General features: G+C 39.5%; 1 protein-coding gene and 1 long non-coding RNA gene across 2 annotated transcripts in view; both read right to left on the bottom strand.

Annotated features, from left to right (window-relative positions):
* The window catches only part of LOC139734325 (uncharacterized), a 108,159-nt gene extending 101,213 nt beyond the window's left edge, over positions 1-6,946 (bottom strand). Inside the window, exons 1-2 of the mRNA XM_071645120.1 lie at positions 6,771-6,946; positions 3,353-3,531 (exon numbers count right to left, since the gene is read on the bottom strand). The gene's annotated coding sequence lies outside the window, so the exon portion shown is untranslated. The remainder of the gene's footprint in view (positions 1-3,352; positions 3,532-6,770) is intronic.
* Positions 6,947-6,978: 32 nt separating this feature from the next.
* LOC139734326 (uncharacterized) lies at positions 6,979-18,330 on the bottom strand. Its single transcript, XR_011711154.1, has 3 exons — positions 18,285-18,330; positions 9,067-9,209; positions 6,979-7,265 (listed from the first exon to the last, which is right to left on the bottom strand). It is a non-coding gene; the product is annotated as an uncharacterized lncRNA (long non-coding RNA).
* Between the last annotated feature and the right edge of the window lie 1,124 nt (positions 18,331-19,454).

Genomic DNA, 19,454 nt, shown 5'->3' with positions numbered 1-19,454 from the left:
AGAAAATGCCCGGCCTGAGAAAGATTAAGTAATGCTATCCACAAACTTAATTAGGGACAAATGGAGGGAGGGACTACCCCAAAACCCCTTTTTGTCTCGCCCACCGGAGGTGAAGGCGAGACTAAGGGATCCAAATGGCGTCCGTCCGTCGTCCGTCCGTCGTCCGTCCGTCGTCCGTCACAAATGTTAAAGTTTACCTGCAAGACTCTCTTATGATGCATAACTTGGCAACTGTTACAGCAATGGCAGCCACACTTGGGTGATAGAAGCACTAGGGGTATCTTCATGTTATGGTGTTGTCAGAGGTCATGTGATGAGGTCAAAGGTCATTTGAGGTCATATATTAAAGGGTATGTGCAAGACCCTCTTTTCTATGTTAAAGTTTACCTGCAAGACTCTCTTTTGACAAATAACTTCACATAAGTTGCTTGGATTACAACCTCACTTGAGTCATAGATGCACTAGGGGTACCTTCATGTTGTGGTGCCGTTGGAGGTCACAGGATAAGGTCAAAGGTCATTTGAGGTCATACGTTAAAGTTTACTTGCAAGACTCTCTTATCACTCGTAACTCGACACATGTTGCTACAATAGCACTCAAACTTGGGTGATGGATGCACTGGGGGTACCTTCATGTTATGGTGCCATAAGAGGTCACATGATAAGGTCAAAGGTCATTTGAGGTCATACGTTAAAGTTTACTTGCAAGACTCTTATCACACATAACTCAGCACATGTTGCTACAATGGCAATCAAACTTGGGTGATGGTAGATGTCTCTTGGGAAGTTGAAGGTAACCACAAGGTCAAAGGTTACAGACAGGGGTCAACGAACTTTTAGGGCCCAATGTTAAGTTTTTAGGGTGTATTTCGATTATGGCTCATAACTTTTGATCCCTTTGTCCGTTTGTGACCAAACTTGGATGGAACATGTCCCTTGGGGAGGTGAAGGTCGTCACAAGGTCAAAGGTCACAGACAGGGGTCAACAAACTTTTAGGGCCCAATGTTATGTTTTTAGGGCGCATTTTGATTGTGGCTCATAACTTTTGATCCCTATGTCCGTTTGTGACCAAACTTGGACGGTAGATGTCCCTTGGGGAGTTAAAGGTCATCAAAAGGTCAAAGGTCACAGAAAGGGGTCAACAAATTTTTAGGGCCCAATGTTAATTTTTTTATGACGCGTTTCGATTATGGCTCATTACTTTTGATCCCTTTGTCCGTTTGTGACCAAACTTGGATGGTAGATGTCCCTTAGGGTATTGAAGGTCACCACAAGGTCAAAGGTCATAAGCAGGTCAATTAACTTCTGGGAGTTATAAAAAATATTAATTCCTTGTACGCGAATGGGCGAGACACAATTTGGCGATTGCCTTGTGTTTTAAAATAGCCAAAAAAGCCCGGCCTGAGAAAGATTAAGTTTAATATGCTGTCCACAAACTTAATTAGGGACAGATGGAGGGACGGACAACCCGAAGACATTATGCCTCCGGTGACAATGCATGGCAGAGGCAGAAAAATCAACAAGGATATCTGAAGGAGGCTTTACCCCTGAGCTCCCCCTCCCCCCCCCCCAAAAAAAAAAAAAAGAAAAGAAAAGAAGAAAAGAGTAGTGAAATCCCCAATTTGGACTCCTCTTAAAGATAATACAAAGTTCTACCTCAAAAGTTTCCCTGAATTTCCTTGTCTTTCTAATAGTTGGTGTTTCAGGTTAAAGTACCTTTCATATAACTAACACTGTGAGACTTACTCGCCCCAAAGTGCTCTCATGTCTTAGTAATCATGCAATAATGGTTTCGTACCAGAGCCGCTGCCGTACGGCGGCGCGGCGAGGTAGTACACGTATTGTACGACACCATTATTGCATGATAACTGCAACCAGCAGCCTGCAGCCCCATACAAAACATGTGTACGCATAGCTAACTGCAACCAGCAGCCCAAGTGCTGTGATACATATGTACTATTTGTAAGAACGCTATAGAAATACTAATATTGTATTGTATTGTATTGTAATGGGGCTTCGCATTGTAGCATCTAGGATCATGACAGATTTAGTATCGCGGGTAAATATCAACTTAAAATTCAAAAATTTCTTCAATTTGAAGACTTACCAATTAAGTTGAAATATTGAGAACAGGCTTCGGGCAACGTTTGATTCTGCCAATAGTCCCTTTCTGTTCAAATTGATGACTGAATGTGACTCGGTCAAGAGGACCTTGGGAGAGCTACATACACTGAATACTACAGCCAGCGCATGCGCACACATCACATGCGCACAAATTTCAAATCCATGAATGGATAAGATTGTTTGGGGCTGCTGGTCGCAGTTAATTGCATGATTACTGAGACATGAAAGCACTTTGGGGCGAGTAAGTCTCACAGTGTCAGTTATATGAAAGGTACTTTAACCTGAAACACAAAAATTCAGGAAAACTTTTGAGGTACCAAAACTTTATATTATCTTTGAAGGCATACAATCGTGGTGAGTGGTTTGTGCGGCATGGAGACGAACGCAACACGCTGCCTCCCCCATTCTGTATCAAATGTAGTGACCCCGAATGAGAATAGCGCTGGCTCAATGGGTCAGCGAACAACACTCTAGACTACAAGAGCTCTGTGCTACAAATCTCCTTACCCAAAATGGCTGTCCGAGCGAGCCCCGAGAACTTCCGAATGGACGCACACTCTCAGTGCACATGCGCATGAAGAGAGGCCAAAAGAGCCACGCGTCTTCTGGCCTCTCTCCTCCAATCACCGCAGCTCGCGGAGAAAATGTTTGTGTATGATGCGTACGCACAGACACACACGTGTCTCAGTGGCAGCATTGTCCCACACGTATGGATATAGCACCGAGTCTGGCATTGTGCAATTGCATGCACAAACTTCCGTCATTCGGAGTTTACATACCAGAAGGGATGACGATCGTATGCCTTTAATAATTCTTGCCAAGTTTCATTACAATCTAGACATGAATATTCAATAAATGGCAAAATATGTATAGTTTACTACAAGAAGGCCCACACTAGTAGCCCCTCCAGGGGACAAACGGCAGGACTCTGAAGCCCTCAGGAATAAGTCTAAATTTATTCAAATTCATGAAATTCTTCTGTCGAGATGTTTTCATTGCAACTGATTGACAAATTGCCCTACATCGACGCCTGATCAGGAGGTCGTAGGTTCGAATCCTGCTCAAGTATGTATGCCCATGATTTTTTTATCATCATGGCTACTACTAAAACACTGATCAATTCAGTGCTTATTTACGTTAACATGTAGGGCAATTTGTCAATCAGTTGCAAAGTCTAAATTTGTTATCCAAACTATCATCTTCACTGCATGCATTCATATCTCATTACCTGACTCGCTAGACCAGTCAACACCTCCTCCGACTGCTGCTGCCGATGATGATGGTGGTCTGGAGGGGGTTGTGGCTGGAACTGGGTAAAAGGGGCATCTCCAATGTATGCCTGGTGTTGTGAACCTTCTTCGTGGGATGGGGTTTGTTGTGCCTTTGTGGCTGTGCCGAGTATTGGTCCTGATGGTAACAACAGGGAAAATACACTTAGAGAAGATAGTCTGATGATTGTAAAACATTGATTTTTTTTTTCCGAGAAGATAGAGTAAAAATTGCATAGAAGAGCTCAAATCAATAATATAAGAATCTGTCCAGTCACTAATTTATTGTCAGTGGTCAAAATCCCAGGTGAGTTATACCACAATTCAGTATAACACATATAATTTGAATCTAGCTATCTATATGCCACATACTTTTCAATGTCAATTTATATATTGAGGGATCAAAATGTATAATGCATGGTCATATACCGTATGACCATGCGTATTAAAACACAAAACAAAACACAGTGGGAGCATTTCATATCATCTCGCATCCTTTTACAGCTTTCCTGTATGTAGATGTACATTTAAGTAAGTTACAAAATTCTGTAATCATAGGCATGGTGTAGTTTCACAATGCATGATGCTGACATTCATATGCTTTTTAGATCAAATCTAATACTCCCAGTGATGGGGTACATGGAAAGTGGAGACCTTGGGAAATCTTAGTTGGACCCCCTTGAAAAGTTGTTGTATCTCAGTGAATAGGACTGCATGTAACTGTAAAACAAAAACTCACACATAACATTTCTTGAACAGTACAGTCACTTAAACCCTATTCTAACTGGGGGGGGGGGGGGGGGGGGGGGTCAAATTGACCCCCCCTTGACATTTCGCGCCACGATTCCGTGACACGAAAAGATGGCGCCGCGTCATTTCGTGACTTTTTTCATTGAAGTCTCCCGCATGTTTTGAGACCAAAATTGCTATGTCCAGGTGCACCATTCCGAAGTAACATAATAATTTTCATATGCATGTCAACCCAAAAACGGCTTAAATTCATGATATCATGTGGAAATCCAATGCAAATTGTGTGTTTTTGTTAAATTGATATAAATTAGATTATTTTCACTTTTAATCATTAAAATTAATCAATTCTAATGTACATCAACTTGAAAAAGTGCCTGCAACAAAATTTGATCAAAAAACAACAAAAAGCAAAAGGTCAAAAAAACAGCAAAATACGTAAGAAATTTAAAACAGTAAAAAACAAAAGAAATTGATTTTGATTGTGCTATTTCTTAGCAAGGAAAGTTTTTGATGTCTCTTAAGGAATTCTCAATCAAAAATTAAGGAATCCTTCAGTCTTTTGAACGGAGTTGCAGGTGAAAATAGAAATTTCATGCATTAATTTACATATAGTGTAATAAAGAGAAAATCAATATTTTTCTATTTTATGACCATGTAATCTTGTAGTTGATATCCAGATCGCGCCATCAGCAGCCGAGATCTGAAGGGAGGGTCAAATTGACCCCCCCCCCCCCCAGTAAAAACTTGGTCTCAAATAGCCCAGTTAAAATAGGGTTAATGATGTTTGTCCTTTGCTAGCGTAGACGACCACAATTTCTCATATCACAAGATTTTATGAGTGTAAAGATGGTTGATTGGTCTGATCCTCCCTCTAAAATGTCTGGTGCAGTGTAGACATGCCGGGTAAAGCCAGACTACACGTACATGGGTGTATGCAAGGGGGGGTCGGCAGGATCATACGACCCCCCCCCCCCCCAAATTTTTGAAAAGGTCCACTTTTTGTAAAAGACATTTTTGTTTTTCGAGGGCTTTTTACCCTATATACAACAGGAAAAAAAAGTGACCAGGTGGTGTTCCAGCAAATTGTCAAAAACCTTGTAAATTTCGTAATTAGTTTTAATATGCCATATAGTTATGATGACTTCAATAACAGACTTATTTGATATGTCTGACAAGCTGCACAGCAGCCAATTTGAATTTTTATACAAAGTTGCCATGTTGGAGTGTTGAAAATCTCTATCTCGGGTTTGTAAATTAGGCTACCTGATTGAGCGCGTTTGTAACTGATTGAGTGCATGCTGCTGATTTACATTGTGACGTCAGTGAAAGGTGCATTATGCTTCCTTTTTGCTGCACTTTTTGACATGCCCGTGAATGTTTGTCGTTGGTGTTTGTCTTCGTAGCCACATTGGAATTTAAAATAGCAGCCATTACGTTTGTCAGACACATCATATAAGTACATATTTTAACTCAGTATGTTTAATAAAATACTTGTTTACACCTAATTTCAACGTCACTCACCACTTAGAAATCGAGATAGGGATTTTAAATATTTCATCGAGGCGGCCATATTGGAATTCAAAATGGCAGTCATTCGATGTTTGTCAGACACTTCAAATCAATCTGTCAGCAGAATCAATGTGTCAAAACGCTCATGTGTACCAAATTTTGGTGCCACAGGTCATTCAGAACTGAAGATAGGGATCGTTAAATTTGTGTTGTGATGGCAGCCATATAGGAATTCAAAATGGCGGCCGACCCCGTGGTCAGATCTCTTGGATCCGGCAATATTTGAAATCAGCGCCCCAAAATACCCCTATATGCAAAATTTCATTCTTTCTGCCGGATGTGAGCATCTCGACCAAATTTTGTTACATATCTGCCCTACTACAAAGGTTATTTTTAAAGTACCAAGGTATTAAAGGACAAGTTCACCTTAATAAACATAAGGTTTGAGAGAAAGTAGCAATATTAGTAGAACACATCATTGAAAGTTTGAGGAAAATCAGACAATCCGTTCAAAAGTTATGAATTTTTGAAGTTTTTGTGCAGTAACCGCTGGATGAGAAGACTATCACAGTGTACGATGTCACATGCGTACAACAATATAAGGAAAATATAAAGAGAATTTCACAAAATTCCATCTTTTGAAAAAAGTACACATTCCCCTGACTCGTTACCGACAAATGTTATGGGTAATATTATTCCCCCTGCCTTTAGAAAGAGGCAAGTCAAGTGCTCTTTTATTATGCGAAAAAAGTGAAAATATGTTGAATTTTCTTATACATTTTCTTTATACTGTTGTACGCAAATGACTCACAAGGTGTAGCAGTCTCCTCATCCAGCGGTTCCAACAAAAAAATTTTACAAATTCATAACTTTTGCATCGATTGTCCAATTTTCCTCAAACTTTCACAGATGTGTTCTACTAATATTGCTGCATTCTCTCAATCCTTATGTTTATGAAGGTGAACTTGTCCTTTAAGCATGAATAATGGCATGCTGGGTCAACTTCAGGCCTGTTAGTTTCCTTCTACATTCATTGTACCAAAATTCTTCCTAATAAAACTTGGAAGCTTTCATCTACTCATAAGGGGCATATCTTTGCTCTCTCTGTTACCAACTTACCAACACAGTTGTTGCAGTTGTTGTAGAGGTTGACTGCTTCTTGTGTGTGCAGGTCTCCTGGAGGCAGAGGTTCAACCTTGACAGTTACCTCAGTGGGGAACTCTACAGGTTCAGATGGAGGTTCCACTTTGAACTCTACCAGTTGATACTCTACCAGTCCAGTGGAAATGGCTTCACTGTCAGCTTGGTGACAATGAAGTTGCTCTCTTTGTGTGACAACAAACGTTCTGTCATCAGAAACTGTGCTTGTAGTAGAATGATGTATGTTGGCTACATTCTGATCATCACCATCGCATGGTGGGGTGGGGCTCTCTTGGGTGTGTCTGGATCCATGTCTTGTCATCAGGTGCTGTCTGAAATCTTCATTGCTTTCAAACCCTTCACCACAATCTTCACACAGAGGTAGCTTGTAAGTCCTGACACAGACTTCTCTTTCCATCTTGAGTCTTGGAATGGAGGAAGGTGGACACAGGCGGGTATCACATTCTTCTGCAACTGGGAGTTGAAAGACAAACATGGAATGTATGGAATGAGAAGTTACTGGCACCATTCATGAAGACGTACCGTGTACATCATAAAACCAATTCATTCTATTGGAATTACATGTATTTCTGGGAAACGGATAAATGACCTGTCCTCATCAAAATGCTTGAACTAGATCAGTGATGCAATTCAAACAAGGCAAGTGCCAAATTTTGTCTCGCCCATTTGCGTACAAGAAATTAATGTTTTTCTTACTCCCAGAAGTTCATTTACCCGCCTATGACCTTTGACCTCGTGGTGACCTTCAACTCCCCAAGGGACATTTACCATCCAAGTTTGGTCACAAACGGACAAAGGGATCAAAAGTTATGAGCCATTATCGAAACACGCCATAAAAACTTAATGGGCCCCAAAAATTACCCCTTTCTGTGACCTTTGACCTTGTGATGACCTTTAATTCCCAAAGGGACATCTACCGTCTATTGTAAAGTTTGGTCACAAAAGCACTTAGGGATCAAAAGTTATGAGCCACAATCGAAACGCGCCATAAAAACTTAACATTGGGCCCTAAAAGTTTGTTGACTCCTTTCTGTGACCTTTGACCTCGGGATGACCTTCACCTCCCCAAAGGAATCTACCATCCAAGTTTGGTCACAAACGGACAAAGGGATAAAAAGTTATGAGCCATAATCAAAATGCACCATAAAAACTTAACATTGGGCGCTAAAGTTTGTTGACCCCTGTCTGTGACCTTTGCCGTTGTGGTAACCTTCAACTTTCCAAGGGACATCTACCATCCAAGTTTGGTCACAAACGGACAAAGGGATTAAAAGTTATGAGCCACAATCGAAATGCACCCTAAAAACTAACGTTGGGCCCTAAAAGTTTGTTGACCCCTGTCTGTGACATTTGACCTTGTGATGACCTTCACCTCCCTATGGGACATCTACTATCCAAATGTGGTCACAAACAGACAAAGGGATCAAAAGTTATGAGCCATAATCAAAACGTGCCATAAAAACTTAACATTGGACCCTAAAAGTTTGTTGACCCCTGTCTGTGACCTTTGACTTCGTGGTAACCTTCAACTTCCCAAGGAACATCTACCATCTAAGTTTGGTCACAAACAGACAGAAACATCAAAAGTTACGAGCCATAAACGAAATGTGTCCTAAAAACTTAACATTGGGCCCTAAAGTTCATTAACCTCTGCCTGTGACCTTTGACCTTGAGGTGCCCTTCATGTTTGGTAAAATGTGTAACTTTGTATAACCAGTGTTTTAAGAAAACTACCTTCAAAGTATTCTTTCTGATGCTATTGTGATCAAGGGCAGGTAAGACATTTTTCATTTCACCTCTTGACAATAGAAGGTCTGCTCATAGCAACCTTTGTGATGTTCATTCAAGCTTACAATAGCGCCAGCAGTGTATGCTCGACCAATCTGTGAAGATGCCACGCATTGACCAATAAAATCACTCCCTTGTTGCCAGGGGCATAGTCTATCTGCGGCACTAAATCCAGATATTTAGACACGTTTCTGTTCCACTGAGGGCAGAAAATAATGGCCCAGAAAATTCCTAATTTCTTGCCTTTCCTCTGTACATTTAGCTTTGATACTGCTGCAGATGATGGACAAAACATTAGGCAACAACATTATGCCAAAACAGAAATTTGATAGTTTTGACCAATGTTTATGATCTGACTTCCATCTCAGTTTTTCCGGCTAAGCCGTCACCTATTTTTGGATCCTTTGGCAAAGCCAATCAAAGTTTGACAGAAACTGCTTCAGTTTGGCAGAAAAAAAAATACTACCTGCTTCATTGATGTCTTCCACAAAGTCCTTTGTCCACTGTGATGCATATTCTGCTTCATTTTTGTCCTCATCTTCTTTGACCTCCATCTTAATCCATGAGACATCCATGTTGATCTGTTGTGTGATGGCAAAGAAGCTGCAGCTGAAAGGAAGCAATAAACTATTAAGTATCAAAAACTTAATCATTAGATCCTGCTATAAGTCGCATGACGCAGGTGTGCAGTAGTTAGTGTTTATCCTCTACTAAGTTATGACTTCGGTCCGACCTCTCTTATCCGGACAGGTTGAGACCGGCGCTCATCCGCGTAAGGGATCTGGCTAGATATGGGACACTCGATATAAACTACATGCAGCTGCCTACCCAATGGTAGCTACCGCGTCCACTCCACTGTACATGCACAAGTAACCTATTGCAGACATGGCTGTAGCATACACTTTAGAAACTCTTTCCTTGCTATTAACACAAAATTATAAACAGGTCTTTGTTGTTTTGTTTTGCTTTTACAATGAAATCAATGTGTTGTCATACCTGAAGACTTGAATATTGAGAAATGTATCAAGAAGGTCTTGGAAAGAAACAGAAGGAGTGGACTAAACTTGATTTCAAACTTCTATCAAGGCTCGGTAAAGTCAACCATTGTTAGACTGATGCTTAAACACAGTACAGGAAACAATGCTTGGCACAATGCCATTGAGTAAAGCTTGTGTGTGATTGTAAGTGTGTGTACAAATTGTGAGTGCTAGTACTATCATTCATCGCCCAACTAATTCAAACTAATGCGAGTCTTGTCATATCGACGGCTGTGCATGTGACCTACATGTACATGTAAAGTCGGCAATGAGAATAAGACGACCACATACGTACCCTATATCAATTTTGCGTGAATGCGTCACATCCTCGTCAGCTGGACTGTGTTCACATTTCTCTGTTTGCTCAATGAATGATTGCCTGTACTGTGTTCTGTCCATGTTCTTGTCGTTATTTGGGGGTAGTGAATATCTGAATGCATGTCATTTAGATGAAAATTTGATGTAAATGTATGTTAATTATGGTTAGGAATGATATTTAATTCATGTGAGTTTGTGTAGGAATCTTGTTTGAGTTTCAAATCACCCTTCACCCCGTAATTATTAGATTGAGAAAAAAAAAAATCATGCTGACATTGCATCTGGATGAAAGAAAAAAAAAATCCAGATAAAGGGAAGCCAGATAGGAGATGTCAGATTGTAACAGCAAATATTTCATTTCTGTTCAGGGTTTTCAGCTTTGATCAATGTTTGTGCTCTCTTGGTATTACACTGTAGGACCTATATCTTCTATACCATGCATGACCGAGCTTGAATTCATCTTGTGATCATTTCATGACACAGAGCTGCTGGCCATATCCAGCAATATTCCTGTCTATATGCATTTTTTATTTCAGCAATGGAGCAAGCTTTAGACTTCTCTTGCCCAACTCCCAAATGTTCGCCACATGGGGTATCCAGAAAGACTGATTGAGACAATTGCATATTGGAGACAAAGAGCAGAGGTTCTACAAACCTATAAGATCAAGAACGTTTGGAATTGACCACCTACTGTAGATGTACCAGGTACAAAAGTACATGGATTTTTCTAATTGGTAAACACTCTAGAACCAGAGGCCAGCATACAAATGATGTACAGGACAGAGTGGAGCATCCAATTTTCAGTGATCCACGAAATAGGCCTGTGCATCATTTGTGTAATAAAATGGGCCCATAAATTCATGAAATACAACCATTTTCCCCATCATGCATCCAATACACCTAATGTTACAACACTGTACAAGACTTGAGCCATGCATTCCGATTTTACCAGATGCATGGCTCAGTGTGGATCAGTAATAAATCAATGCATGGCAATTGACCAATCTGATCGCACAGATTCTAAAGCCCATATTATGATACAGCATGAAAGTTAGAAAACCAAGATCCAGATACAATGTACATGTATATGTTGCATCACAAGCCCTTCTCTGATCACAACTGGAACTCATTGCCAGACATTGGTTTGATAATCAAGTGTCAACATGTTCAAAACTATCCTTGAGAAACACTGGTGATACAGATATCCCACTATAAAGTACATTTGTACAGTCCATATAAGAGGGATAGTGAAACTGGAGGGGCCAGTAAGCAACACTTTACATCTCTACATCCAAGTAAACTCCAAGTAAAGTAAGATGACTTACGATGTGGTACTGGTACCCTGCTGCAATGACTAGAAGATTCAATCATCGTGCTATGAATGTTTATGAGTGCAATGGACAGAATATTTCACGAGGTGAAAGATGAAATGATCCATTCAACGAGGCGCAGCCGAGTTGAATGGATCAAACATTTCATCTTTCACCAAATGAAATATTCTGTCCATTGCACGAATGAAAAACATTTATTATTTGTTTTGTATAACGCCTAAAATAGATCCTTCTCATTTGACGTTTTATTAATTTATAAACAAGAGAGAATCTGAAATCGTAAGAGTGCTTACTGAGCGCTTTACGCTAGCGCGCTGTCGCATACACACACACTGCAAAGGCAAGCGTTTGACACGCGTAGTGTGCCAGCCGGGCTCTCAGTGAGCGTGCAATGGAGCAAATTGTATGGATCCAAAATTGCACGGTAAATGGAGCCACAATGCACGAATGATGACGTCATAGTGAAATGGGCCGAATGATCAATGTCAAACGACCAATCAAATGACGAGGATCTCTTCAGTCGTGATATTATACAAATAATACACAGGTGAGAGTGCGTTAGTGGAGATGTAGCGCACTCGAGGGTATTTACAATTGTGACCCTGCACCTCAAAACAAACAAAAAGTCGCCAGACATGAATTTTTAGTTAAGACCATATTCTGAAAGAGCAGACTTTAAGCTTTAAAATGATGTATAACTCAAATCAAATGGACTCTTCTAACCTATCTAAATATTGGAAAGAAAGCACAAACTCAGGAAAAGTGTGAACTGAGAAAAGAGGCTCTGAAGTACAGTGTCTATTCAAGCGCTTAATCTTTACCAAACCACGTTGGCTGTGCGATAAATGGGACAAAAATCAGGAAGTAAACCACCAGAGTAACAACAATGAAGGGATTATCAGATTAAACTGAAATCAAGCATGTCTCATTAACACATTCTGTCCATAATTAATGCCAACTTTCAAAGCAGTAGTATCATCCTTTCTAAAGTTATTAGAGTTGAAAGTGAAGAGTGTGGACAAGGTTCTTCAGAAATGAAAAAGAGATTCTAAAGACACACCTAATCACACTATTTTACCAAAAATGATCGAGATAAACTGCTTAAAAAGCACACTTTCCTGCCCGTTTTATGATACCAAATTTTAGCATAATGTAAAAGAAGACCTGCTCTTTCAGAAAATATGAAAAAGTCAAGTTCGGCTAGGTTGACCCATTTCACTTATTTTCAGTCCTCACGCAAAATCAGTGTGTGCGACTTTATGTTCATTTTGAGGTGCACAGTCACAATTGTAAAACATGTTGCACTACAATGTAAATACCCGAGAGTGCAAGTCAAGATGTCCGAAGATGTTCATCCCAAACATTTACACACGTCGCACTCGGAAATCCCCTACAAGTACGTATAAGAGTATACGTACGCCACTGCACATCGTGTTATGCACAAGAAAGGCCGGCTGGCAGCCTGAACTAGAAGTTGTTTACAGGATTGACAGCGAGTATAGTAGCGCACAACGCACTTGTAACAACTGATTGAGTGTGCACTGCTAGTGTAAACATTGTGACGTCAGTGACTGAGACGTTTACGCTTTCTCTGCAATGTCCCATAGGATAACACGCCGTGCACACTTTTTGCACGGCCGTGGATGTTAGTAAGAAAATCATGAGCGCACACGTGACTCATTTCAGCGCTTCCAATTGGCTACATTCTTGAACCCATTTCATGAAATACGGAATCATTGTGTTGTTTTGCAAACGAAGATTTAAGGAAGTCTGCATCTGCTGCAGGCTTGAAAGGAACCGTGTGATCTTGCTATTGTACTTTTAGTACCGGCACTGATATAAATCTCATTTGTATTTGAATAGTAATAGTACAGTATATAAAAGTAATTAGTACTTCTCTACGAGAACAGATAATATATACACTTGTATTTGCCCAGATGCTGTGCATCAAATGTGATTAAAGAATGGCATTGATCTAGATCTAGTTTAGAACTGTAGAATGTGTAGAAGACAGTTATCTTCATCTGACTAAAGAACTCTGTGATCAGAAATTACAAATGGTATCTGAGGAGTACTTTGTTGAAAGACTTTAAAGTTTTATGACATACTGTAAAAGTGGATATTTTCACGCGACTAATTTTTCGCGCTTGGCCGGGTGAAAAGAGTTTCGCATGCTTTTATTTCCGCAGAATCAAGATATCAACCACTGGAACATATGGCATGCAAAAATATTCACGCGCTTTTATTTTCGCGCTAGTTTCTGGTTGTGCGAAATGCACGAAAATTTCCACTTTAACAGTACAAATGCATATTGATTTGCATCGATTCATGATAGTGTCTACCCTCAATATCACTTTTGCAGTGAAACGAATATCTAGAAACATTCCATGTATTTCTAAATTATTTTTCATCTATTTTTCTTCAGATTGCTTGGATACGCCTACAAACAAACAAACAAAAAACTTCTAAACCAAGATTCTGGTTGTGACCTCATCTGTCAATCATTGCTAAAATACTAATATGTTTAACAAAAAACATTGCACCTTCCCCATGACTTAGCATAGCTTGAATGTTTCTGTGACATTAATGTGATTAACAAAAGACATGGTGAGGGAATGCAAGTTATGCTCAGTCTCGGGGGGGGGGGGGGTCATTCCAAATGTCTTTTGTTAATCATATTACATTGTACTTTAGCAATGACTGACAGATGACGTCACAAACAGAATCTTGGTTTGAAAGACCTGTTGTTGTTTTTTTGCGGGCATATCCAAGAAATCTGAAGAAAAATAGAAGAAAAATTATTTATAAATATCATTATATGGATTGTTTTTGGATATTTGTTTCACCTCAAAAATAATGTTGAGGGTATCATGAATCAACACAAATGAACATGCGAATGCATTTGTAATTGTATGTCATAAAACATTTAAGAGTGAAAAAAACCTTTTTAATAAAATGTTCACGGCTATAAAAAAATACAATTTGAACTAGAAATGTCGCTTTGGCGACTGGTATGCCTCCACCATAATGCATGATTTTCCCAATAGGTCTAGATAGTACATGTGGACAATGTGTGATTACATTTTCACAAAATTGGCAAAATATTGAAATAACAAATTTGTCACAAATGTGTTGAATGTTCACCTTCCTTGACCTAGGTTTAATTGGATGAATAGGAGAGCATGTATCTAGGGATTTAAGGACTTTAACTTGACTTTGACCCATTCATACATTTAGGCATTGAGTAATTTTCAAGGTACAGGTGTGGAAAATTGGTGTGAATTTCTGAATTGAATAGTAAATTGTTACCATTTTCATCTGGCCCATATCATAAGATAATCACTTTCAGGTAGAACATGCATAATATGTACTAAGTTTCAAGATAACTTGAGCCACTTCCGAGATATGGAGGAAAAAGTTAGTTCAGCACTTTCACTTGATTTTTGACCTTTTGACCTTTGAGGCAAAGAAAGAAGAAAAAAAAAACTTTCCAGAGAATTTCTATTAGGTTACACATGCATACACCAAGTGTAAAAAAAAAAAAAAAATAACCCTGCTGGCATTACATAAATATGAGGGAAATAGTAAAATTTTGAAGTGTTGCACTTGACCTTTGACCCCTGACCTTTGACCCCATGAACCCTACATTCTCTAGATAATCAATTCCAGTCAGTACATGTATATACTATGTTCCATGAAGATACCTTGAACAATTTTCCAAGGTACGGAGAAAAAAAAGAAGTTTTAATAATTTTACTTGACCTTTTGACCTTTGACCTTTGACCTCATGACCCAAACTTTCACCAGAGAATTTGAATTGGGTAATACATGTATACACTAAGTTTCAAGAAAATATCTTCAGGCATTCAATAGATATGGTGGAAATAGTGAAATTTTATGTATTTGACCCTGACCTTTTGACCTTTGACCTTTGACCTCATGACCCAAACCTTCACCAGAGAATCTTAATTGGGTAATACATGTATTCACTAAGTTTCAAGAAAATATCTTCAGGCATTCAATAGATATGGTGTAAATAGTGAAATTTTATGTATTTGACCCTGACCTTTTGACCTTTGACCTCATGACCCAAACCTTCACCAGAGAATCTTAATTGGGTAATACATGTATTCACTAAGTTTCAAGAAAATATCTTCAGGCAATCAATAGATATGGTGGAAATAGAGAAATTTTATGTATTTGACCTTGACCTTTTGACCTTTGACCTTGAGCATGTGCACCCAAAAGTTGATAGGCACAACTTCACCCCCTAATACACATACATGCCAAGTTTCATTAGGATACCTCAACAGGTTTTGATAGTTACCTTGTCCACAAAATTCATTACGGACGGACGGAAGGACGGACGGACGGACGGACGGACAACCCGAAAACATAATGCCTCCGGCACCACTTCGTGGCGGAGGCATAAAAACAATGTATCTTAAACAGTGGACTACTTTTGCTTTTTAGGGCAAGACCTCCTACCTATACAAGTTTTATACATCCATACACTGATACAGCAATCACTAATGACTTCGTTATCAAATGTGTGGGAATGCACGTATCCATCCAGATTCCAGGGGTGGTATTCTGTAAGCGCGATCCTTATTTCGATCCTAGGAGCGCGCGTAGGACAGAAAATAGGATACCCTTAGGACAGGCAAAATCGGTATTCTGTAAGCCTGTCCTAAGCCTATCCTAGGACAGTCATTTATGAATAATGAATATTAATGAAGAAAGACAGGACACGCCCGGCGCAGTATCTATGAGCCAATCATCTGGCTAATTTTACGCAATGCGCGCCCAAGATCTACATTGCTCAAACATGCGCTTCACGCAGCTCTACTGTGCGAGGAGTTAAAATGTATTGTCAGTCAAATTTTACAGTTAAGAATACAATTTTGATTATCAAAGCTTTAGCACGCACTTAGCCCACCATAATAGATGTGACCTTACGAGTTCCATCAATTAGCATTTAAAGTTTTTGCAGAAATTAGCTCAAATTTTGAACTTTTGGAGGATGTTGGGGGTAAACTGGGATATCATCACTGCATGCCAAACTTCGTCCTTAATTCAAAGTTATTATAAAATATATAAGATTTTCTTAAATGAATATAAATAATAATAATGATAATAATAATAATAATAATAATAATAATAGATGCACTCACAGACACACACACACACACATGCGCTTACATTATTCTATGATCGATTGATATGCTTGTAATAATAATGTCTTGCTTATAGCTACTGTTTGTCCCACTTAAACCAAACCAATGTTCCACTTTTGCCCAGGAAAAAAAAACCAATGATAACACAAATATGAGACTTATAGGAATATAGCGTTGCAACCCGTTATATGGCGAGCATCAAAAGTCTTTTGGTCCGATACATGTGTGCTCCATTCTAAATTTCAGAAAGTTATTCGAGAAACTTCATCAAATCACAATTTTTGTCCCACTTAATTCACCCCGCTAGCTCTCCCCTATCTTTATGGTAGTATAGACTCAAACATGCAGGGCAATGATAACAGAATAAATAAAGGAGATTACTGATAGATTAAACAAAGATATAAACATGGAGCTACTATAGCTCCATGATATCCTTGTATACGAGTATACTAGATCTTCATAGCAACGACTTCGAGGGTCACGTAATGTGGGCGGCGAAGGTAGGCTACTTGCACTGCGTCCGCATGACGTTCGGGCAGACGTTGAGCATAATAATAATGATAACAACAATAATGACAATAATAATAGTAATAATAATAATAATAATAATAATGATAATAATAATAACAATGATAATATTGATAATGATAATAATTATCATAATTATTACAATATCAATTATAATTATGATAATATCTTTTGTTGTTATTGTGTACATAATGTACTTTTTATTTTGGGCCGAATAATAAAAATGAAGTGTGAAAATGGCAAACAACAAACAAATAAACACATACCACAGAGCTAGATAAAGAATACAACTGTTTCGAACATTATAGACTGCAGTTTTAGAATCCTCAGTATGAGAGGAACAGATAACTCTGTTATACGATTCATGTATTTATTTTCTTGTTCATGAACATACAAAATAAGAGACAGTGGGTCGTCGGTAGGCCTATATACGCAATAGCCCGGCATAATCGCCAGAGAAAGATTGCCTAGAGGCTATCCTTATTTTTGCTCCTAAACTTGATCCTACTTGTGCTTACAGAATACCACTTATCTTAAGATCTCATTAACATCTAATTATATCTAATTAACATATCCAGTTACGCCCCTATCCTAAGCTGGGAGAGAAATAAGGATCCCTGACGTCACTGTCCCATTTCTCCTCCTACGCGCGGTGTTACAGAATACCAATCGCGTATCTAGGAGCGAGAGCTGTCCTTGGATCCTTACAGAATACCACCCCAGGCATCCTTGCGCATTCGAAGTATAATAACAACAAGGTACTACGAGTACGAGTAAAGGCCTCGCGCCACAGGGTGCAGAGTGGCCAGTCTAACAATTGGGCCACCAACAATTGTAGGTCAGTGATAGTCGCGACTTACACTAAGTGTACAGCGACAGCTGGCAGGGCTGTGTATACTAGTAGTTAGGTCAGTGTACTAAGCGTTCGAGTGGCCATTGTTTTCATATGGGGGACAGAAAAAAAAAGTTTTTCCAACTGGTGACATATGAAGGATGCAGCTTTGCCCTACAGCTACAGTTAACAGGGATTCACACATGCATTCATGAAGTCGATAGAAAACAAACCTACATGTACTTTACAGTAGTGCACTGCTACAATCGAGGCGTAAAGTTTTAGTTCATTTGGTGCGCAAAACCAAAAACCTATATTGTTCGTTTAATACGTTCAAAATGCGTGCACGGGACTAAGGTGTAAATAAATACGCTTAAATGATATGAGAACACTGACTGTATTTGGAATTGAAATAGTAAGACTGCTTTTTTTCTTTCTTTTTCTACTGCCATTTTACTTACATTTCACAGAAGATGTCGTTCCCTTTCTGTCACATTGACAAGTACTAGACCTAGACCTACGGTAGTTTGATGTGGCGTGAGTGAAATGTACAAAGATCCCACGCACGACGTTGCGTCGTAGGATCCAATTGTGTACGGTATCGTGCGCATGCGCACGTGATACATACAGGTCGGGGGGGGGGGGGGGGGGGAGGGGGGTTGACTTCTAATGGGGGCATGGTGCCATTTGCATACTTTTTTAAGTGGGCCCCTATTTTACCACACTGGGGAAAAATATCTGGAACGTATTTAGAAAAAATGTAAATATGCAGCTGGTTTTAAAAAAGAAAAACAAAAATCTGCACCCTCTATTGATTCCAATTAAGCTTCAGCGGACCCCTGGATCTACTAAAATAGGCTTAACCTTGAAAGTGCACTGAATAATATGCCTGCTCAGAGTATTTCCATTTGTAGCATTTTCTTTTTAATTCCTTCTTTTTTCGTTTGAAATAATTAAGGGGTTCTGGTGTACCTTGTTTTAAGTAGGTCCCACATGGGGTCTAGGAACACTACCCCCTGGAAAACCACCCTCCGGATAACTACCACCCGGATTATTACCCCCAAGGGAAATTCCCCCCTAGGGCAACTACCCCCCGGACTACCCCCTGGGTAACTACCCCCCGGATAATTACCCCCCGGATAACTACCCTCCGGATAACTACCCCCAGATAATTACCACCAGGATAATTATCCCCAGGTTAACTACCCCCTCCTCCGATAACTAGACCCCAGATAACTTCCACCCGATAACTACCCCCTGCGATAATTTCCCATAGATGATTACCCCGGATAAGTAGGCCCACAACTCCCCCTCCCCTATATAACTATCAAAAGGAAAATTACCCCCAGGACAGTGCACCACGTCAATTACCCCCTGGATAACTACCTCCCGGGTCATTGCCCCCCCCCCCCAACTCTTACTTTTGATAAAAAGAATATTATTACTACAGGAAACGAAGTTCTTTGTATCATTTGCCAGGAATCACGGAGATGCCGTACTGATACTTCATCTTATGAAAACAACATCTTAAGGATTTACGATTTGTTTCGTTTGCATTAAGGACGATTTATGTACAAGCTTAATTTCTTTCTTCTGTATTTTGACTCTATGTTCATCAAAAACGAAACTGT

This window comes from Diadema antillarum, unplaced genomic scaffold (assembly GCF_040938485.1).
Source record: "Diadema antillarum isolate AM-2024a unplaced genomic scaffold, OU_Dant_1.0 seq00000523_RagTag, whole genome shotgun sequence".
NCBI classification, from domain to species: domain Eukaryota; kingdom Metazoa; phylum Echinodermata; class Echinoidea; order Diadematoida; family Diadematidae; genus Diadema; species Diadema antillarum.
Note: the sequence above shows the minus strand (reverse complement) of the source record. Positions and strands in the feature narration are given on the sequence as shown.